The 23167-nt window shown below is 41.6% G+C and overlaps 1 pseudogene; it reads left to right on the top strand.

The window, feature by feature from the left end:
- The first annotated feature begins 1074 nt into the window (after window positions 1-1074).
- On the top strand, window positions 1075-13152 carry LOC149974421 (uncharacterized; annotated as a pseudogene).
- The last annotated feature ends 10015 nt before the right edge of the window (window positions 13153-23167 follow it).

The following is a 23167-nucleotide window of genomic DNA, read 5'->3' as shown; positions in this document are numbered from 1 at the left end:
ATTATCCATGCTGTTCCGGAACAACAAGAACTGTTATTTTAAAAACATTGGAACCGGTTAATAATGTTATTTTATATTCTAGTCATTTTTTTCTAGTCCCAAAACGCAACAAAGCGCCTATGCAAAGCCCTCCCTCTGTCACTCAGAAATGCATTCCAGTGTCTGCCTGCAAGCTGAAAATCTTTGCAAGTGTGTGTGGATGTTTAGGAGGCCTGCCCCTCCTCCCTTCCAAAGCATAGGCTACTCTACTGACGTTACAAGCGTAATTCAAAGTTCCTCCATAGAAGCCACTCCTAGGTATAATTATGTGGGCCTAGTTCTGATAACGCATGTCACAAGATGCCCAGCACTTCAAGCCTCCTCTTCAACCCTCTCTGGCTCTTTCCCCACCTGCAAAATTTCAGTCGCATCTTGCGCCATAGGCTACACTTGTCTGTCCATCACGCATGTAAATAACTAGCTTGCCTGCTCTATCCACCCTGATTTCTGAAGTCATTTAATAAGCTAAATGTTTTTAAAAAAACTGTTGATTTAACAGGTTAAATCTGGTTCAGAACTGTTTCTTGCTGGTTGGAACAATAGAATGGAACGAAAATAATTCTGGTTCGGTCCAAAATGAAACTATTGGAAAATAATGTTTTTTACCCAAAGTTATTTAAGTGACTTTGAAGAAACATTATTGTAAACAATATGTATTGTGACTTTTTTTTTTTTTTTTTTTTTTTTTTACCTTTATTTAACCAGGCAAGTCAGTTAAGAACAAATTCTTATACTTAGACTGTGAATGTCTCCATCAACAAAGTAAGAAATAAAACTACTGCCACGTGACACACAATCCTCAATTACCTCCCGACACATTCTCAAATTTACATTATGGGTCTAATGTAAAAATGTAACCACACCAATTATTTTCCTTACTTCATTAACCAAACCAATTATTTATATGGGGAAGTACATAACACAGTGGTCAGGGGAAAACATATCAATCCTCCAACATCTACTAAAACTTGAGACACAACTCCAGTCATTAGCCAAAATGGCTGTCCTGATTCAGATACAGACCCATCTGAAGGAATGACCACCACTCCAGCTGAGATGTCTAGTGTTTCCCCAAGCGAGGCAGCTCTGATGTCGGATCTGCTGCCAGAGGGAGGGTACGGTGGCCACACAGATGTTATCAGGCTGTCCACAGACGTGTGGGCCGGCTGATAAAGGCAGCCTCATGGGTTGACGCTGAAAGTGACAGAATCTCAGGCACTGGAACACACAACGTATCCCTCCACGGCTCAACCACTGCTGCCTGCCAAGCCATGCAGGGAGGGCTGTGCAGGGAAAAGACACAGGGATTCATATTTATCTAACATGAATTATAAGCTGCCATTCAAATGAATACAACCTGCTGTGCTAACTGTAGGATGTCGTTTTTCGCTGCTTCAGTCACCAGAGCATCAATTCATAACATGTAATTATGCCAACGTGGAGAGAAAACAAATATAAAAATCCTCATGGTATGCTATGCCCTTGGGGGAAATCCTGGTGATCCTTATCATATGCATTATGCACTTGAAATGACATGATAAGGGCACAAATAACTTTGATTTGTTAATTTATCAGACGACTTTATTGAGTTGGGTATTGGGTGAGAAACCACCCTTGTCTCCAAAAATCGATGGTTACTTCTCTTCTCCCCTTGCTGTGATCATCCTTTGATTATCTCTGTCACCATCTGTTCCTCTCTCCGAAGCCTTCTTTATACCTGCCGCTAACAGTTGTCCAGTGTCTTGATTGTGTCCACATTCTTATTGTGCCCACATTTGTGCCCAGAAATGTGTCTACACATGGCATTAAAATGTGTCTCTTGTCCCTCCACCAGGTCACTCTCTGTATGCAAATTATTTGACTGCTATTCGTAAAATATATACATATTTTTAATTGATGGCATAAGTCAATGGTCTATGAATAATGATCCGTCTACATTTGAGCTGATCTGATTGGTCAAAATATCAATTAGTGAAAAAAATATCGGAATTGGCTGCCTGTCTAAACGCAGCCATAATACGTACCTGATTACCTCTGGGGGTGGTCAGGAAGCTCTGATCACAATCAGGTCACAATGCGTCTTAACTGCAAATTGTTTATATATCCGTACAGGGCGTAATTATTCAATGTGGATTCGAAAAGTCTTTGCTGATACAGTGCATTTGGAAAGTATTCAGACCTCTTGACTTTTTCCACATTTTGTTATGTTACAGCCATATTCTAATATTGATTAAATTGTCATTTTTTCCCTCATCAATCTACACACAATACCCCATAATGATAAAACAAAAACAGGTTTTTAGATTAAATTGTTTTTATAAATACGAAATATGACATTTACATAAGTATTTAGAGCCTTTACTCAGTACTTTGTTGAAGCACCTTTGGCAGCGATTACAGCCTCAAGTCTTCTTGGGTATGGCGCTACGAGCTTGGCACAACTGTATTTGTGGAGTTTCTCCCATTCTTCTCAGCAGATCCTCTCAAGCTCTGTCAGGTTGGATGGGAAGCGTTGCTGCACAGCTATTTTCTGGTCTTTCCAGAGATGTTAGATCGGGTTCAAGCCCAAGCTCTGGCTGAGCCCCTCAAGGACATTCAGAGACTTGTCCCAAAGCCACTCATGCGTTGTCTTGACTGTGAGCTTAGGGTTGTTGTCCTGTTGGAAGGTGAACTTTCACCCCAGTCTGAATTCCTGAGCGCTCTGGAGCAGGTTTTAATCAAAGATATCTCTGTACTTTGCCTCCGTTCATCTTTCTCTCGATCCTGACTAGTCTCCCAGTCCCCGACGCTGAAAAACATCCCCACAGCATGATGCTGCCTCCACCATGTTTCACCGTAGGGATGGTGCCAGGTTTCCACCAGACGTGATGCTTGGCATTCAGGCCAAAGAGTTCAATCTTGGTTTCATCGGAAAAGATAATCTTTTTTCTCATGGTCTGAGACTCCTTTAGGTGCCTTTTGGCAAACTCCAAGTGGGCTGTCATGTGCCTTTTTACTGAGGAGTGGCTTCTGTCTGGTCACTCTACATAAAGACCTGATTGGTGGAGTGCTGCAGAGATGGGTGTCCGTCTGTAAGGTTATCCCATCTCCACAGAGGAACTCTGGAGCTCTGTCAGAGTGACCATCGGGTTCTTGGTCAGCTCCCTGACCAAGGCCCTTCTACCCTGACTGCTCAGTTTGGCCAGGAAACCAGCTCTAGGAAAAGTATTGGTGGTTCCAAACTTCTTCCATTTAAGAATGATGGAGGACACTGTATTCTTGCGGACCTTCAATGCTGCCCAAAAAATTGTTACCCTTCCCCAAATCTGTGCCCCGATACAATCCTGTCTCAGAGCTCTAAGGACAATTCCTATGACCTCGTGGCTTGGATTTTGCTCTGACATGGACGGTCAACTGTTGGACCTTATATAGACAGTTGTGTGCCTTCATGTCCAATCAATGGAATTTACCACAGGTGGACTCCAATCAAGTTGAAGAAACAGCTCAAGGATGATCAATGGAAACATGATGCACCTGATCTCAATTTCGAGTCTCATAGCAAAGGGTCTGAATACTTGTGTAAATAAGGGTACGTTTTTTTGTAACTGTAATTGTTTTTTGTACATTTGCAAACATTTCCACAAACCTGTTTTCTCTTTGTCATAATGGAGTATAGTGTGTAGATTGATGGTATTTGTATTTGATTTCATTCATTTTAGAATAATGCTGTAACTTAACAAAATGTGGAAAAAGGGAAGGGGTCTGAATACTTTCCGAATGCACTGTAGATACTGTCTGTGTTTTGGAAATCGTCTTTTGATTCTGTTTACTGTGGCAGCACCATTTCACCAAATTTCAGGTGTATGTACATTTTGGGAAAAAGGTTACATATAATATGAGCCAATATTAGGGCTATTACTCTGACCATATTACCGCCACACCGGCGATCACAAGCCTTGATGGCAGTCAAATTCCATGTGACCAATTAGTCACAGTAATTAGGCTTCTCCCAGCTCTGATGCTGCTTGTTAAGCACATTGTTTTGATAGCAGTCACGTTCGTCTTGTTAGTTTGTTTGTTTGTTAGTGTACTTCGTGTTTTTATTTGTCCTTTATTAAAAATCATGCATTCACACCACGCTGCGCTTTGGTCTACTCTATACGATGATCGTGACATCACTCTGACACAATGCAAATGTAATCAAAAATTGAATCAAACACTTCATCAGAGCCCATGAGTCATGTTTGCAACATTTCTATAGGTTATGCAATTGCGTGAGAAAACAGAGGGATGGCCTCTATTAAGAAGAGGAGTATCCCATCAGCTTTCTATAGCTACAGTGCCTTGCGAAAGTATTCGGCCCCCTTGAACTTTGCGACCTTTTGCCACATTTCAGGCTTCAAACATAAAGATATAAAACTGTATTTTTTTGTGAAGAATCAACAACAAGTGGGACACAATCATGAAGTGGAACGACATTTATTGGATATTTCAAACTTTTTTAACAAATCAAAAACTGAAAAATTGGGCGTGCAAAATTATTCAGCCCCTTTACTTTCAGTGCAGCAAACTCTCTCCAGAAGTTCAGTGAGGATCTCTGAATGATCCAATGTTGACCTAAATGACTAATGATGATAAATACAATCCACCTGTGTGTAATCAAGTCTCCGTATAAATCCACCTGCACTGTGATAGTCTCAGAGGTCCGTTAAAAGCGCAGAGAGCATCATGAAGAACAAGGAACACACAAGGCAGGTCCGAGATATTGTTGTGAAGAAGTTTAAAGCCGGATTTGGATACAAAAAGATTTCCCAAGCTTTAAACATCCCAAGGAGCACTGTGCAAGCGATAATATTGAAATGGAAGGAGTATCAGACCACTGCAAATCTACCAAGAACTGGCAGTCCCTCTAAACTTTCAGCTCATACAAGGAGAAGACTGATCAGAGATGCAGCCAAGAGGCCCATGATCACTCTGGATGAACTGCAGAGATCTACAGCTGAGGTGGGAGACTCTGTCCATAGGACAACAATCAGTCGTATATTGCACAAATCTGGCCTTTATGGAAGAGTGGCAAGAAGAAAGCCATTTCTTAAAGATATCCATAAAAAGTGTTGTTTAAAGTTTGCCACAAGCCACCTGGGAGACACACCAAACATGTGGAAGAAGGTGCTCTGGTCAGATGAAACCAAAATTGAACTTTTTGGCAACAATGCAAAACGTTATGTTTGGCGTAAAAGCAACACAGCTGAACACACCATCCCCACTGTCACACATGGTGGTGGCAGCATCATGGTTTGGGCCTGCTTTTCTTCAGCAGGGACAGGGAAGATGGTTAAAATTGATGGGAAGATGGATGGAGCCAAATACAGGACCATTCTGGAAGAAAACCTGATGGAGTCTGCAAAAGACCTGAGACTGGGGACGGAGATTTGTCTTCCAACAAGACAATGATCCAAAACAAAAAGTAAAATCTACAATGGAATGGTTCAAAAATAAACATATCCAGGTGTTAGAATGGCCAAGTCAAAGTCCAGACCTGAATCCAATCGAGAATCTGTGGAAAGAACTGAAAACTGCTGTTCACAAATGCTCTCCATCCAACCTCACTGAGCTCAAGCTGTTTTGCAAGGAGGAATGGGAAAAAATGTCAGTCTCTCGATGTGCAAAACTGATAGAGACATACCCCAAGCGACTTACAGCTGTAATCGCAGCAAAAGGTGGCGCTACAAAGTATTAACTTAAGGGGGCTGAATAATTTTGCACGCCCAATTTTTCAGTTTTTTATTTGTTAAAACTGTTAAAATCATGTCTGTGAGTATAACAGAACTGATATGGCAGGCGAAACCCAGAGGACAAACCATCCAGGGATTTTTTTTTTTTAGGTCATAGATTTTTCCATTTATTTTCTATGGGATACCCTTATTATTAGGAACCTGATTGTAGTTCCTATGGCTTCCACTAGATGTCAACAGTCCTTAGAAATCGTTCAATGTTTTTCTTTTGAGAAATGAAGAAGTAGTGCTATTCATTATAAGTGTCACTCCAGGTGGACTCTACTGTTTTGATGTGCGTGAACTGGAGCGAGCTTCACATTGTTTTTATCCGGTACTGGAAACAGTTTATTCCATCTTAAATGTTATCTATTATTTACGTTTTAGGGTACTTGAGGTTGGATTAGGAACGTTGTTTGAAATGTTTGGACCAAGTTTACAGGTAACTTATTAGATACTTTGTAGGCATGTTAGGCGAGTTGAAACCAGTGTATTTCTGAATCAAACTTGCCAAATAAATTGACATTTTTGGGACATAAAGAAGGACATTTTCCAACAAAAGGACCATTTGTGATGTTTCTGAGACATTTTGGAATGCCAACAGAAGAAGATCTTCAAAGGTAAGGCATGAATAATATCGCTATTTCTGACCTTTGTGGTGTACCTGCCTGGTTGAAATATGATTTTCATGTGTTTGTAGGCGGGGCGCTGTCCTCAGATAATAATAATGGTTTGCTTTCGCCGTAAAGCCTTTTTGAAATCTGACACAGCGGCTGGATTGACAACAAGTTACGTTTTATTTTGATGTAACAAATATATTTTCAAGAATGTTAAATATTTGAATGAGGTATTTTTGAATTTCGCGCTCTGCAATTTCCCATGATGTTGGCCAGGTGGGACGCTACCGTCCCACCTGCCCATAAGAAGTTAATCCGCTTTAGAACGGGTGTAGAGCCTAACTGATACATACACAGCGTGTGAGATTCAAGTTTGACCATTTTCACCATAAAAATGCACATTTAGAATAAAAGCATTACATGCATTATTGCATTTCCGGTCACTTTTGAGAATGGTGTTTTCCCACTAATTGATTGCGTTTAGGAACATTTGGGCTTCTAGCCTACTGTCGTGTGCGCATTGCTGCACTTATAATGTGAGGAAGTAGCCGAATAGTTTATCAACATTTTAAGCTAAATGTTCTGGTCTGTTGCATTAGATTCATTGCTTAAAAAACGTTTTTTTTTATGCTTGTCGTTTTATTAATTTGGGATCTATTGCATCCCACAACTGTCCCAGACTATGTTACAAAATATTTATTTCTCTCACAGAATAGGTAAACTTTTGAACTATGGAAGATAGTAGACTGACGTAGGCTAGTGATTTTGCTATTCATTAGGCCTACTTATCTTGTTGGCTGATGAAAAGTAAATGTAGACAGTTCTTCCAACATCTTCAATATGCGCCTCAGAATTGGATAAGGACACACACAGTTGTGTCACAGAGTATGTGGCAGGCATTGGCTAATAAGAATTGAGCTATCTTTTATTTAACCCTTATTTTACCATGTAAGTTGACTGAGAACACATTCTCATTTACAGCTACAACCTGTGGAATAGTTACAGAGGAGATGAATGAGCCAATTGTAGTTAGGTGACCATGATGATATGAGAGCCAGATTGGAATTCAGCCAGGACATCGGGGTTAACACCCCTACTCTCATGATAAGTGCCATGGGATCTTTTAGTGAGGACAGTCAGGACACCTGTTTAACATCCCATCTCAAAGACAGCACTCTACACAGAGCAATGTACCCAATCATTGCCCTTGGGCATTGGGATATTTTTTTTAGACCAGAGGAAAGGGTGCATCCGACTAGCCCTCCAACACCACTTCCAGTAGTATCTGGTCTCCCATCCAGGACCAACCCTGCTTAACTTCAGAAGCAAGCCAGCAGTGGGAGAGCAATGTCAGTGAGAGGTGCTTCAGAGCACGCAGCTGGGAGAAGGGATGTATAATTATTATATTCAGCCCATTGGCACAACGGCCACTGCCCGCAGAAGGCATGGATTTTTTTAGGGGCATTACGGCCAGAAAGGGGATGCCACCGGGAAATTTGAGGCATTATCAAGTGGTTGTAAAATTGTGAATGAGAGACTGATAAAATGTGTGCAGTCTATGCAAATAACAAAGCAGAGCTCATGCCTTTCATTCAACTTTTTTCAAATCATTACAGTCGCATCATGCAGCCTTAGAATGTATTAAAAATAAAAACGTTGGGCAATTTGTTTTGATCACAACTAAAGTTGCATAAATAACCCTACATTAAGAATACAGGAAGACCTGTTTCTTTGTTAACCGCTCAACACAGAATAGCAGGCATTAAACACAGGTATAAATACACATTGGATAATGGGGCAGATGGGCGACACCTGGAGGGGGGTGGAGACAAGCACAAAGGCAAGTGAAACAGATTAAGGTGTGACAATGCATGAAATCCAGGAGCTGCTACAGTGGTTTCTCCTTTAAAAGTGGCCTCATACTGCAGCACACCTTGCGGGCTGCTGCAGCATTCTGTGGCACGTTATCTAATTGTCAGCCATTTTTTCTGTTAATGCAAGTTAGTGCTAGTTTGACCACCAGAGGGCATCTTTGAGAAGCATTTGATAGTCTTTCATATTGGCATTACCAAATAATTTTAAACTTTTTTTGTAATAACACAGTATATGGGATTGATTTTAAGAAATGTGGCTTAATTTGAGTAAAATTATGGTGTTTCTATACCTAGAAAACAAAAAATGAAACCCTCTGGGTTTCCGTTAGGATGGAATGAAATATTTGGCGCTGTACAACGTGACGGTCGGGAGTAGGCTACAGCATGAGAAGATTGGAGGATTCTTTCTTCCAATATTTCTATCAATCAGTGATATTTATTCCCGTAGTAATTCGTTATCAATCCATAACTAAATCAACATCTGCATTTTGAAAGAGTATTTTTATCACTATTTTATTAACGAAAGCATAAAAATGCTGATTAAGAAATACTGTTCTGTACAGTATATGCTTTTACATTTGGTTAATAAAGCACTTAAAGCATTTTGAAGAGCATTTTGAAGATATAAGCCACCTGCATTTGTTTATTAGGCTACTGTGCAGTCTGACAAGTAAACATAGCCTACAATACATACTGTAGTAAACATGGGAAAGTGCCTAATTCCTTACATAAGGCTATGCAGGCATGCGAGAGACCGGGGTTCAATTCCCTTACGGGAGGAAGGAGTAGGCTGTCCTTACAAATAAGAATTTAACTGATTCCATATGTGTTATTTCATAGTTGTTATGTCGTCACTATTATTCTACAATGTAGAACATAGAAAAATACATTCTGGAATGAGTAGGTGTGTCCTGTTAGGATGGAAAAATAGATTTTTTTGAAAACAAAAAAATGTTTTTGAAAACAAAACTCCAATTTAATTTCGCTATCAACCACCCTCCATTTTGGCAATTTCTTGAGTGTCAGTTTGGCTACAACCAATACTGTTCAGTCTTTCTTTCCGACACAAAAGAAGTCATAGCTTACTCCTATGAAGGACTGTGTGATGATGGCATCTCAGATAAGCATTCTTCCGTCCAACTTCTACATAGCTAGTAGTTAGCTCCTACGATTCACTGTCGGTTCATAACGTTCTACTATATTACATACTGTACAGTACATACATACATACCATAGAATGATAAATCATGCAATTATTATTCTCAAGCTAACTTAAAACATTTAGCTACGAATGCCTGTTCTCGCCATTTTCAGTTGAATTTATCTAACTTTCTTTCATGGCAACTCATAAGCAGGCCATGTCCTATTTTTCATAGTCAATCTATTTCATGACAGTGTAACGGTTAGCTTTTTTTTTTACAGGAGGATGAAAGAACACAATATGTCTGTCAGGGAATGCTATTCTGATATGTCAGATGAAGAGTTAGACCAGAAGGTCAGGGCCATTAAGGCAAGGATGCCCCATCCGCATGATGAGGAATGGTCTGTAGGAAGTCTCAGAGCAATTGGCCATCGTGTACAAAAGAGTTAGGGAGTCTCTGCAGTGTGTAGATGGTGTAGGTATCATTGCCAGAATGATCCAGCTTTGTTGCATTGCTCTGCCAAGATACTCTGTTCCTGCTCCCCTGTCTCTCATCCACATTGACACACATCATAAATTGATAAGGCACTAAGATATATAATGTCTCCATCAAATCTAAGAAGTCAATTTAACTTTTCTATTCTTACTTATTTGTAGACAAATGTTCAATGATGTATTGGAGTTGTTCTTCATCAACTGGTAATACATACATTTGAAGCAGGTTAATAGGTTAAACATTTCACTTTTAATTCCAATGCTTTTTTTCAAGATGAAACATTGTCATCACTGGCGGTATAGATGGATTTTCAATGAAGGTAAGTATATTATTTTGTATGCATATGGCATATTTCCCATCACCTAATAAACAACCACAATACCAGTCTGATGTTAAGCGTAGGTTCCCTCTTGTATAGATCTTCTATCTGGACACTGCGGCCAATAACAAAGCAGCACCTACTTTTGGATACTTTATGGAAGGAGTCGGCAGAAATGGATGGCTTTCAAGGTAAATAGAGTAGAATGAATAAAAAATTACTTGTATTATGCATATTGTAACATCTTGTGAGGAGTTACTTTCTGTGTAAAAACCCTTGACATCTTCCTCATCAAACCTCGTAAGATTGCTTTCTGTACTGTACTGACGTATCCTGAAAATGACATCTGCTGCTTTAGATTGAACGGTGATATCTCAGTTATTGTTTTCATACAAAAAATAAGCTATTTTCTTTACTTTTAGAGTGCGCGCTGATCAAGGGGTCGAAAATGTAGATATTGCCAGATGTTCACTGTCCGAGGAACAGGCCGTGGAAATGTAACGGATGTGAAACGGCTAGTTAGCGTTTCAATACGGTTACGTCTGAGACCTTGAAGTAGTAGTTCCCCTTGCTCTGCAAGAGCCGTGGAGCGGTGGGTAACGATGCTTCGTGGGTGACTGTTGTTGATGTGTGCAGAGGGTCCCTGGTTCGTGCCCGGGTATGGGCGAGGGGACAGTCTAAAGTTATACTGTTACATTGATGCTGTTGACCTGGATCACTGGTTGCTGCGGAAAAGGAGGAGGTCAAAAGGGGGGTGAGTGTAACGGATGTGAAACGGCTAGTTAGCGTTTCAATCGGTTACGTCACTTGCTCTGAGACCTTGAAGTAGTGGTTTCCCTTGCTCTGCAAGGGACGTGGCTTTTGTGGAGCGATGGGTAACGATGCTTCGTGGGTGACTGTTGTTGATGTGTGCAGAGGGTCCCTGGTTCGCGCCCGGGTATGGGCGAGGGGACGGTCTAAAGTTATACTGTTACAGAAGCTTTATTGCTGGTAAAAGTGTCCATAACCAGAGGTAATTAAACTGTTCTGTGTTCTTTTTCTCTCTTCCTCTCTTGCCTGTCTTGTTGTACATGGAACCTGTATCACATGCATTAATTAAAAACCCTTAAGATTTTCAGATTCACACCACATAAACACTCAGCCATTTTCACTGGACTATCAAGCCCCTATTGCTGCCAAGTCATGATTTCCCTGGGGGTCAGCCTTGCAATAACCAAGTGGTGAGACACATAGCCCTCTATATTTAAATGTTTAAGGTACACTCAGATAGTTGTCTGTGTCACATACAGTCAGTAACCTCTCACAGAGGCACACACAACTTGCATTTCTATAACCTCGGACCCACCTCAGTGTTCACTATTCATGGAGGAAGACCACAGGACCACAGAGATTAGGTTCCTCCCCCCAACTAAAACTTTTCTTTCTCTCTGTTAGAGTGGAATGCTTATGGAGAGATGTTTGGAGTGCTGTGACATGTCGGTACTACAACTTGCTGCACAGTTTGGAGGAAGAAGGCTACCTTGACCTGTCAAATTCTATCCACCTCTTCTGTGTGGGATATGTGTTCCTACCTCGTCTGTGGGAAGATCTGCAGCATTTCACAAAGAGTTGGAATAACCACCCTTTAAGTACAGAGGCGAACCTGACATCTCACCAGCTGTGGCATATCGGAATGCTCCAAACCACCTGGCTGAGCCAGACTATGCAGAGGTACTGTATGTGTCTTTGTGATATGTGAATGGCTTGACAGATCTTCCTTTAAATTTATCGTCACTAATACAGATTTGTTTCTTTTGAGCGCTCACGATTCAGCAGGTAGAGGACCTGCTTTATCAGGAGGATAATCTAGAAACACCGACAATGGGGTCATTGTTCCTGACATCCCATGCCCCCTGTCTACTGAGAATCTTGCTGTGCTGCAACGTCAAGTGGACTCTACCACTGACTCCTCATCTTTTGGTCAAGACATATTTACAAGCAAGCTCTTCGATTAGTTATGAGTCTCCAGCATTTTTAGGTGCAGTCATCCAACACAATGTAGGATATTGTTTTAGCCCCAGTGTCACTCTTGATAATAGCAAAATGTTGTATTTTTTGGAAGAGGGTGAAAGGATAGCAGGCCCAACTGTCAAAGTGAAAGAGTAGGCTATTCTGGATCGAGCAGGTACTTTTGTGTAGTCTATTTATTGTGAGGTGTTCTGCCCTGAGATACAGAGAGCTGTGAAAGCCTGTCTGCAGATTAAGAGGTCCCAATGAAGAGCAGTGGATCTCAGTCCTGGTCCCGGGGACTCAAATGGGTGCACATTTTTGTTTTTCCTTAGCACTACACAGCTGATTCAATTGATCAAGTCATCATCAAGCTTCAAGTGGTATTTATGTATTCATTTGTGACACTATCATTGATATGATCCTGCTATTGTCACATGCTACACATGCACATGTATTGTATCTACCTATCAAATGTTATCATGATTTTTAATAAGGGATATAATGTGTATATTATACAGGAAGTATTATTATGGAGATGTTTTACATTGAAATACAGATAGAGATGTAGTAGTCACAGAGTTAATGATCCAAGATCAGTTTTGCATTTCACCTCCAGATGATTATGATGACTGACCATGTTATATATTTTTTTTAAACAAAGCTTAATCATGCTCTCTCTCTATCCATCTGTCTCTTGTCTGCAGGTATGTTTTGATGTGAGAGAGGAAGTCAGTCCCATCATCGCCACCTCACCCGCTCTTAAGATAACCTTCGGGCTGACTGGGAGCCCAAGGCTGGTTAGGAGACACTGCTAGAGACACTATGTAATTGTGATGAACTGAGAGAATATTAGGGTAGCACTGTAATTCATTAATCATAAGCTGTTTTCCCTGTTCCTCTGTTTTACCTCTTTCTTCAACACCTCTGTCCACACCTCCTCTTTCCTCCTCTGTTTTTATAATGCACACCATATGTGCATTGAAGTACAGATTTAACTTGTATTTATAATACAATACTACAATTATAATATTTATAATGCAAGTATGATCTATTTATAACACCTGGATAATGAACTTTCAATAAAGCTTTTCACATTCTCCACTGGTTCAAACTAAGTATAATTGTAATACATACATGCAGACACAGAATAATTCAAATAATGGAGTTTGATATGACTGAAAAATAATGTCTCACAGACATTCATACCTGAACTGCACCTTTATTTGCCAAGGAAGAGTACATGATCAGTGAACATATTCAATGTACATGCTACAATGTGGGGATCTCATGCGTGGTATATACTGTAGGACTTACATCCTTGGCACAATAAAGTTATTATATTCTACTCAATCCACAGGCTTCAATAATGCCATTCAACCTGAAGTTGATACAACAACTATGATAGCTGAGGTTCATAGATATGTTCTGAACTAATATTCATACCAAACGTTTTAGGGTCCATACACAGATCGGCTACATACTGTAGGCGTACAGTTATTTTTTATCCTCCACTACACAATAATCAAATCAATAGTTAGCTAGCTGCAATTGTGCAATTGTGTATGCCAGGCAAGCTTACTCAATTGTACATTCAATTTGCAGTAAATGCTTTAGCTAGCTAGATTCTTTACATCCACTGTTTCACAAAATGACATCCTGGTTTGCTGGTTTTCTCAGGAGTCCCTAAAACATTAAACAACACGCATTTCAAATTCATACTCATGTCATAACACTAGCTAGGTAGCTGGCTAATGTTAGCTAGTCAGCTAACTTGCTAAATAGAAATTTTCGTAAATTAACTGAATGACACAAAAATATGCACAATCGTCTGTCACTACATGAACTAACATATTCCCCTTAATTGTACATTGTTTTGCTTGACTCGTTATGACGTTATAATTACTTACATTTGCTTCCACCGTAATCTTTTGTCAGCCATCTTTGCTGAAGAAAGTCACCTGCGACGGGTGGCTCGTGTGAAATTCGTCATTGGAACCACTCGATATGATTGGTCACATAAAAATATTGGGAGTGCTCTAACTCCCCCTTGTGGTGGTCTGGAGCAATGACGCTGTGATGCTGGGTACCTCTAAGTCCCGCTGTGTAAGCTCACAGCTTTTAAAGGAGGAACCACTGTAAATGGGTTTATGTTGTTTAACGGTCAATTACCGTCCGACCGGAAGTTATTTGCTTGACAATCACCGACTAACAAAATGTCATGACCGCCACAGCCCTAGCCAATAGCGACATTAATGTGTAAACGTGGTTTCCAGTGAAATGCACTTATCTGTAAACATAGCCATCAAGCTAGGCTGATGTCAAGCTGAGCTGAGACTCCTCCAGCGAGGGTTATTTGTAAAGTGTTGAATACAAAGCAAAAACCTATGAAGTGGTGATTGGATCTCGCTTTGAAGCTATCTCGAAGGAATAATCATTGCTTCGTTGTTGTTTTTCACGAACCCAGCCAACCATCAGTAAGCACACTTTTCAGATGCCTTTTGCCACATAAACATTCAAGGCTACATTGTCTGCAGAGAAGAGAAAGGCAATTCAAACTCCTATATACTTTACTTGGTGGCTAGTCTGAAAACAGGCGCTCACGCATTATTATTTGATGAGCCCAATTCAGCACTATTGATGGAAGGTTTCATGAGAGATTGCTAAAGCAGAGATACAGTGAAAAAAGGATAAAAAGGAATAATTTCAAAGACAGATATTCTGGTATTATTCTGGTATAATGTTCACATATTATATAGGCCTGAAGTACTTCCTGTGCATTCCACCCAAACATCAGAATAAGAATTAACAGTAAAATACCATCAAAACCAGCTGGACAATCCCATTACATTGTCTCAACTAAATGAGAAAATAAATGCCCACAAGAGGGGTAAAGCCTGTGGGCCAGACAGCATTCGAACAGAAATAATGAAGCACAGCAGCCCTAAGCTGAGAGAGGCAATTCTCAAGCTGTTTAGTGATGAGGGTAGGCTACTTTCCTGAGATCTGGAGCCAAGGCTTTATCACAGCTATATTAAAAAAAAATTGACAAGTTTGACCCTAACAACTATAAAGGCATCTCTTTTAGTAGTAAATTAGGGAAGGTTTTCTGGAGCTTAAAGAACGCCAGAATTCAGGCCTTCCTAAGTGAACACAACATCTGAAGTAAAAGTACAATTGGATTCGTCCCAAAACACTGAACAACAGATCACTTTTATGCCCTCCACACTTTGGTCCGAGAGCAGGTGCAACAAACTCACAAAGGAAAAATATGTGCCTGTTGTATAGACTTTAAAAGGGCTTTGATTCCATATGGCATGGTTCTTAAAACTCCTTCAAAGTGGTATAGGAGGCAAGGTCTAGGATCTTATTAATGTGATCTATAAGGAAAACAAATGTTGTGTAAAAAATTGACAACAAATGAACACAATTCAATAGGTTTCAATATTAGTCCAATCTTAATCAACATTTATATAAATCTACAGGCTACCATATTACAAAAATCTACATCTCTGGAAGACAAATAAAGTTTATTTCATATGCTGATGACTTTGTAATTTTGTCACCAACAGAACAGGGGCTGCTACAACAAATCCTGTCCTTGCTAGAACATGGAAAAAAACAAAGTAACGATCTTTCAGAAAAAGTACAGATCTCAGGAAAGTAGATACCATATCAACCTATGAGAAACAACCCTGAAACACACCACCAACTATACTTACCTTGGTCTCACTATAAATTAATCTGGGCAGTTTGGCATGGCTATAAAATCTTGAACAAATGAAGCACACACAGCATATTTTGCAATTAGAAAGACCCTGTATAAATTGAACCCACCAATTAGAATGTGGTGCCTCCTTTACAATTTAAAATACACATCATGGGACAAAAGCCCCACTGGAATTTTACACCTGGAATATTGAAATAATATTCTAGGTGTGCACAGAAATGCCCCAAACCTTGCTTATAGGGCATCATTTGGGAGATTCCCCCTAGCACTCCAAATTGAGAAAAGAGCCACCAAATTCTGGGCTCACCTAACACACTGTGTGTCACGCCTGGTTTATTTCTCTATTTGGTGAGGTCAGGGTGTGATGTGGGGTGGGCATTCTATGTTTTGTATTTCTTTGGTTTTGGCCGCGTGTGGTTCCCAATCACAGGCAGCTGTCTATCGTTGTCTCTGATTCTTAGGTAGCCTGTTTTCCCACCTATTTTGTGGGATCTTGTTTTTTTTTTTGGTTAGCGCTGTGAAGCTGGAAGAACATGACGTTTGTTATTTCTTTTGTTTGGTGTTCTGAGTATTGAAGATCATGAACACTTACCACGCTACACCTTGGTCTACTTCTTCAGACGAACGTTACACTGAATATTATCATCACAAGGCTTTCTTATGCGAACATCGCAATCCAGAGTGACCCTTTAGAGCAACTGGCCCAAGAGCACTGACTAAATTCTTCCATTTGACCACAAATAACAAAATGCAAACAAATAGACAGTACACTAATTATTGGCAAAACAAAATTCAGTTTAATGACAAAGTTCAATGTTACCAAATTCTAAAAAGAAATATCAAATTAGCACAACATCTTGTCAGATTCAAAGAATTCAAACAAAGGAAAACATGAACAATGTACAGACCATATCCCGGCAATAGAGACAGGACGCCATGGAAATACACGGAAGGACAGAGAAGACTATTTAAGCACGGTGGGTAATCATCTATTTATTTACCAGAGGTATTTATCTCCTGAAATTTAAAAGAAAGAATTGCAGGATTTATTTTGTTAAGCGAAAACCTAGAGACAGTTTATCTTGCTGCAGATTATGTCCTGGCCTGTCATATAAGAGAGACGATATCCCCCACCATGTCATACACATGAGCCTAGGAACATTAGGAACACCTGCTCTTTCCATGACAGACTGACCAGGTGAAAGCTATGGTGCCTTACTGATGTCACTTATTAAATCCACATCAATCAGTGTAAAGGGGAGGAGACAGGTTAAAGAAAGATTTTTAAGCCTTGAGACAGTTTTGTTTTTTTATTTCACCTTTATTTAACCAGGTAGGCTAGTTGAGAACAAGTTCTCATTTGCAACTGCGACCTGGCCAAGATAAAGCATAGCAGTGTGAACAGACAAGACAGAGTTACACATGGAGTAAACAATTAACATGTCAATAACACAGTAGAAAAAGAGAGTCTATATACATTGTGTGCAAAAGGTATGAGGAGGTAGGCGAATAGTTACAATTTTGCAGATTAACACTGGAGTGATAAATGATCAGATGGTCATGTACAGGTAGAGATATTGGTGTGCAAAAGAGCAGAAAAGTAAATAAATAAAAACAGTATGGGGATGAGGTAGGTAAAATTGGGTGGGCTATTTACCGATAGACTATGTACAGCTGTAGCGATCGGTTAGCTGCTCAGATAGCAGATGTTTGAAGTTGGTGAGGGAGATAAAAGTCTCCAACTTCAGTGATTTTTGCAATTCGTTCCAGTCACAGGCAGCAGAGAACTGGAACGAAAGGCGGCCAAATGAGGTGTTGGCTTTAGGGATGATCAGTGAGATACACCTGCTGGAGCGTGTGCTACGGGTGGGTGTTGCCATCGTGACCAGTGAACTGAGATAAGGCGGAGCTTTACCTAGCATGGACTTGTAGATGACCTGGAGTCAGTGGGTCTGGCTACGAATATGTAGCGAGGGCCAGCCGACTAGAGCATACAGGTCGCAGTGGTGGGTGGTATAAGGTGCTTTAGTAACAAAACGGATGGCACTGTGATAAACTGCATCCAGTTTGCTGAGTAGAGTGTTGGAAGCTATTTTGTAGATGACATCGCCGAAGTCAAGGATCGGTAGGATAGTCAGTTTTACTAGGGTAAGTTTGGCGGCTTGAGTGAAGGAGGCTTTGTTGCGGAATAGAAAGCAGACTCTAGATTTGATTTTAGATTGGAGATGTTTGATATGAGTCTGGAAGGAGAGTTTACAGTCTAGCCAGACACCTAGGTACTTATAGATGTCCACATATTCAAGTCGGAACCATCCAGGGTGGTGATGCTAGTCGGGCGTGCGGGTGCAGGCAGCGAACGGTTGAAAAGCATGCATTTGGTTTTACTAGCGTTTAAGAGCAGTTGGAGGCCACGGAAGGAGTGTTGTATGGCATTGAAGCTCGTTTGGAGGTTAGATAGCACAGTGTCCAAGGACGGGCCGGAAGTATACAGAATGGTGTCGTCTGCGTAGAGGCGGATCAGGGAATCGCCCGCAGCAAGAGCAACATCATTGATATATACAGAGAAAAGAGTCGGCCCGAGAATTGAACCCTGTGGCACCCCCATACAGACTGCCAGAGGACCGGACAGCATGCCCTCCGATTTGACACACTGAACTCTGTCTGCAAAGTAGTTGGTGAACCAGGCAAGGCAGTCATCAGAAAAACCGAGGCTACTGAGTCTGCCGATAAGAATATGGTGATTGACAGAGTCGAAATCCTTGGCAAGGTCGATGAAGACGGCTGCACAGTACTGTCTTTTATCGATGGCGGTTATGATATCGTTTAGTACCTTAAGCGTGGCTGAGGTGCACCCGTGACCGGCTCGGAAACCAGATTGCACAGCAGAGAAGGTACGGTGGGATTCGAGATGGTCAGTGACCTATTTGTTGACTTGGCTTTCGAAGACCTTAGATAGGCAGGGCAGGATGGATATAGGTCTGTAACAGTTTGGGTCCAGGGTGTCTTGGGGATCTCAGACGATATGAAAGAGAGGTTGAACAGGCTGATAATAGGGGTTGCGACAATTGCGGCAGATAGTTTCAGAAATAGAGGGTCCAGATTGTCAAGCCCAGCTGATTTGTACGAGTCCAGGTTTTTAAGCTCTTTCAGAACATCTGCTATCTGGATTTGGGTAAAGGAGAACCTGGAGAGGCTTGGGCGAGTAGCTGCGGGGGTGGCGGAGCTGTTGGCCGATGTTGGAGTAGCCAGGAGGAAGGCATGGCCAGCCGTTGAGAAATGCTTGTTGAAGTTTTTGATAATCATGGATTTATCGGTGGTGACCGTGTTACCTAGCCTCAGTGCAGTGGGCAGCTGGGAGGAGGTGATCTTGTTCTCCATGGACTTCACAGTGTCCCAGAACTTTTTGGAGTTAGAAGCTGGCCTTTGCTTTCCTGACTGACTGCGTGTATTGGATCCTGACTTCCCTGAACAGTTGCATATCGCGGGGACTATTCGATGCTATTGCAGTCCGCCACAGGATGATTTTGTGCTGGTCAAGGGTAGTCAGGTCTGGAGTGAACCAAGGGCTATATCTGTTCTTACTTCTGCATTTTTTTAACAGAGCATGCTTATCTAAAATGGTGAGGAAGTTACTTTTAAAGAATGACCAGGCATCCTCAACTGACGGGATGAGGTCAATGTCCTTCCAGGATGCCCGGGCCAGGTCGATTAGAAAGGCCTGCTCACAGAAGTGTTTTAGGGAGCGTTTGAAAGTGATGAGGGGTGGTCGTTTGACTGCGGATCCGTAGCGGATACAGGCAATGAGGCAGTGATCGCTGAGATCCTGGTTGAAGACAGCGGAGGTGTATTTGGAGGGCCAGTTGGTCAGGATGACGTCTATGAGGGTGCCTTTGTTTACAGATTTAGGGTTGTACCTGGTGGGTTCCTTGATGATTTGTGTGAGATTGAGGGCATCTAGCTTAGATTGTAGGACTGCCGGGGTGTTAAGCATATCCCAGTTTAGGTCACCTAACAGAACAAACTCTGAAGCTAGATGGGGGGCAATCAATTCACAAATGGTGTCCAGGGCACAGCTGGGAGCTGAGGGTGGTCGGTAGCAGGCGGAAACAGTGAGAGACTTATTTTTGGAGAGAGTAATTTTTCAAATTAGTAGTTCGAACTGTTTGGGTATGGACCTGGAAAGTATGACATTACTTTGCAGGCTATCTCTGCAGTAGACTGCAACTCCTCCCCCTTTGGCAGTTCTATCTTGACGGAAAATGTTATAGTTGGGTATGGAAATCTCCAAATTTTTGGTGGCCTTCCTGAGCCAAGATTCAGACACGGCAAGGACATCAGGGTTAGCAGAGTGTGCTAAAGCAGTGAGTAAAACAAACTTAGGGAGGAGGCTTCTGATGTTGACATGCATGAAACCAAGGCTTTTTCGATCACAGAAGTCAACAAATGAGGGTGCCTGGGGACATGCAGGGCCTGGGTTTACCTCCACATCACCCGCGGAACAGAGGAGTAGTATGAGGGTGCGGCTAAAGGCTATCAAAACTGGTCGCCTAGAGCGTTGGGGACAAAGAATAAAAGGAGCAGATTTCTGGGCATGGTAGAATTTATTCAGGGCATAATGCGCAGACAGGGGTATGGTGGGGTGCGGGTACAGCGGAGGTAAGCCCAGGCACTGGGTGATGATAAGAGAGGTTGTATCTCTGGACATGCTGGTTGTAATGGGTGAGGTCACCGCATGTGTGGGAGGTGGGACAAAGGAGGTATCAGGGGTATGAAGAGTGGAACTAGGGGCTCCATTGTAAACTAAAACAATGATAACTAACCTGAACAACAGTATACAAGGCATATTGACATTTGAGAGAGACATACAGCGAGGCATACAGTAATCACAGGTGTTGATTGGGAGAGCTAGCTAAACCAGTAGGTGAGACAACAACAGCTAATCAGCTAGCACAACAACAGCAGGTAAAATGGCGTTGACTAGGCAGAGAGAGTCGGATTAACTACACACAGAGCCTGAGTGCGGCTGGGGCGGACAGATAAAACATAAACAAACAGAATGGAGTACCGTGATTAATGGACAGTCCAGCAGGCATCAGCTATGTAGCCAAGTGATCACAGTGTCCAGGAGGCAGCGGTGGATGGGACAGGGAAGCTAGACTGGCGAGTATTATCCAGGCTAAAAAAAACTGGCTGGCTGTGCAGAAGGTAAAAGCCGCTAGCAGTGGCTAACAATGACTAAATAGCTTGTAGCTAGTTAGCTGGTTGGCTTCTGGAGGTTCTTGAATGTGTTCTAAAAATTAAAAATAATAGTGATTCCGTGTCACATTGGGTGAGGCAGGTTACCGGAAGGTATAATCGAATTAAAAATCGAAAAGAGATTGAAAGTAAATATGGGTCCAGTGAGTGGATGGGCTGGCTGGGGACGCGGAGATTCAGACAGTTAGCAGGCCTGTGCTAACAAGCTAACAGTTAGTAGGCCGGGGTTAAACAAGCTAGCAGTTAGCAGACCGGGGCTAAACATGGATTGTGTATGTGTGCCATTCAGAGGGTATGGTAGTAGGTGCCAGGCGCACTGATTTGAGTGCGTCAAGAACTGCAACACTGCTGGGTTTTTCACACTCTACAGTTTCCTGTCTGTATCAAGAATGGTCCACCACCCAAAAGACATCCAGCCAACTTGACACAACTGTGGGAAGCATTGGAGTCAACAAGGGCTAGCATCCCTGTGGAATGTTTTTTTTAACCTTATAGAGTCCATGCCCCGATGAATTTAGGCTTTTCCTAGGGCAAAGGGGGGTGCAACTCAATATTATGAAGGGGTTCCTAATATTTTGTACACTCAGTGTATATTAATATGGTTACTCAAACATATTGTTAATTTATATACAGTGCCTTGCGAAAGTATTCGGCCCCCTTGAACTTTGCGACCTTTTGCCACATTTCAGGCTTCAAACATAAAGATATAAAACTGTATTTTTTTGTGAAGAATCAACAACAAGTGGGACACAATCATGAAGTGGAACGACATTTATTGGATATTTCAAACTTTTTTAACAAATCAAAAACTGAAAAATTGGGCGTGCAAAATTATTCAGCCCCTTTACTTTCAGTGCAGCAAACTCTCTCCAGAAGTTCAGTGAGGATCTCTGAATGATCCAATGTTGACCTAAATGACTAATGATGATAAATACAATCCACCTGTGTGTAATCAAGTCTCCGTATAAATGCACCTGCACTGTGATAGTCTCAGAGGTCCGTTAAAAGCGCAGAGAGCATCATGAAGAACAAGGAACACACCAGGCAGGTCCGAGATACTGTTGTGAAGAAGTTTAAAGCCGGATTTGGATACAAAAAGATTTCCCAAGCTTTAAACATCCCAAGGAGCACTGTGCAAGCGATAATATTGAAATGGAAGGAGTATCAGACCACTGCAAATCTACCAAGACCTGGCCGTCCCTCTAAACTTTCAGCTCATACAAGGAGAAGACTGATCAGAGATGCAGCCAAGAGGCCCATGATCACTCTGGATGAACTGCAGAGATCTACAGCTGAGGTGGGAGACTCTGCCCATAGGACAACAATCAGTCGTATATTGCACAAATCTGGCCTTTATGGAAGAGTGGCAAGAAGAAAGCCATTTCTTAAAGATATCCATAAAAAGTGTCGTTTAAAGTTTGCCACAAGCCACCTGGGAGACACACCAAACATGTGGAAGAAGGTGCTCTGGTCAGATGAAACCAAAATTGAACTTTTTGGCAACAATGCAAAACGTTATGTTTGGCGTAAAAGCAACACAGCTGAACACACCATCCCCACTGTCACACATGGTGGTGGCAGCATCATGGTTTGGGCCTGCTTTTCTTCAGCAGGGACAGGGAAGATGGTTACAATTGATGGGAAGATGGATGGAGCCAAATACAGGACCATTCTGGAAGAAAACCTGATGGAGTCTGCAAAAGACCTGAGACTGGGACGGAGATTTGTCTTCCAACAAGACAATGATCCAAAACATAAAGCAAAATCTACAATGGAATGGTTCAAAAATAAACATATCCAGGTGTTAGAATGGCCAAGTCAGACCTGAATCCAATCGAGAATCTGTGGAAAGAACTGAAAACTGCTGTTCACAAATGCTCTCCATCAAACCTCACTGAGCTCGAGCGGTTTTGCAAGGAGGAATGGGAAAAAATGTCTGTCTCTCGATGTGCAAAA

This window comes from Oncorhynchus mykiss, chromosome 20 (genome assembly GCF_057628025.1).
Source record: "Oncorhynchus mykiss isolate SJ-2025 chromosome 20, ASM5762802v1, whole genome shotgun sequence".
NCBI lineage: Eukaryota > Metazoa > Chordata > Actinopteri > Salmoniformes > Salmonidae > Oncorhynchus > Oncorhynchus mykiss.
This window is presented reverse-complemented; position numbering and strand designations above follow the sequence as displayed.